Source organism: Formica exsecta, unplaced genomic scaffold (genome assembly GCF_003651465.1).
Source record: "Formica exsecta isolate Colony F162 unplaced genomic scaffold, ASM365146v1 scaffold246, whole genome shotgun sequence".
NCBI classification, from domain to species: Eukaryota; Metazoa; Arthropoda; class Insecta; order Hymenoptera; family Formicidae; genus Formica; species Formica exsecta.
This window is the reverse complement of record NW_021849734.1, coordinates 30387-31856: the sequence shown is the minus strand read 5'-3', so window position 1 is coordinate 31856 and position 1470 is coordinate 30387.

Here is a 1470-nt window from a genome sequence, read left to right as displayed (position 1 = left end):
AATGATAATTTAAATGGTTGATTAATTATTATATTTAAATAGAAAAATAAACTTAATATTTTCACACATTTAAGAAACGAAGTTTATTTTTGTTTTGGTCGCGCGAAGAAGTTTTGTAGAAATAAATTTATTTATTTTATCTGTCAGCAATAACAGATGACAGATCAGTACGTGTGTAAATGTAGTTACGAGCCTGAGGGCGCAAATTCTACGCAATATTATTGGCAAATTTTGATCACTTATAACTCAAGAACTATTGTAGCCTCGATATTTTTGTATAATATAAAAATTATAAAATATTTTTTTGTAAAGGCGATTAATTTAAGATAAGTTTTTAAATATTGGAAATATGTATGCATACACACACATATTATATATGTGCAAGAAATATTTATGAATAAATTAATGTTCTATAGTAAATCTGAATAGCAGCTATAAAAATATTATTTTCAATATCCCGTCTTCAATTAAATATCTTTACAAAAAAAAATTATTGTTTTATATACATATATTTCAATATATGATTTCAAAAATTTGCGCTCATAATTATTGATTATATTATTAGTTGTTTATTAAAGTTTCTAGTGTGACAGATTGAATATACTGAGTCTTTGATCAGTACGTGTGTAAATGTAGTTACGAGCCTGAGGGCGCAAATTCTACGCAATATTATTGGCAAATTTTGATCACTTATAACTCAAGAACTATTGTAGCCTCGATATTTTTGTATAATATAATCTCATTCAAAATGGCGGCCGTTCAAATTTCGAAATTTCATGCACTTAGTGTTACCCAGGATCAACTGCGTGGAAGTGGCATGAATTTGACCCCTTGTGTGTGTGTGTGTGTGTGTGTGTGTGTGTGTGTGTGTGTGTGTGTGTGGGCGCGTGTGGCTAAACAAGAGTAAATGTGTACATAGTGGTGATAGGTTGCAGAACAGACGATTGAAAACTGTTATCTCTCTTTAATGATTCAAAACCTTTTACTCCGTGTTTTAAAATAAATTTTACTCAGTGTGTTTAAGTAAATGCTGAAAGTGGCTGCCATTTATTTCCTGACAATATGCCAATCTTTGATAGAATGCAGAAATGGCTCTATGATTCGTCTCAAAAGGTATTAAATCTATTTCATCTCTTATTCGCTGTATCAATTCTTGGATGCTTTCAGGTTTTGTTTTGCAAACCTTACTATTCAGGTATCCCCATACATAATAATCAAGAGGAGTTAGATCTAGTGACCGAGGTGGCCAATCCTCTCCTCCCTCATTTCTGTTCCTTCTTCCTATCCATCGTAATGGAAAAGTCTCATTTAAAATTTGACGTGGCCGTAAACCAAAATGAGCAGGAGCTCCATCATGCTGAAACCATATTTCTTCGAAATTATTTGGAAAAATATTTCGTATGGCTGGAATTATTTGATCTACAAGTAATCTCTCATATCTTTGAGCGTTCAGATTTTCTTAAAAAAAAA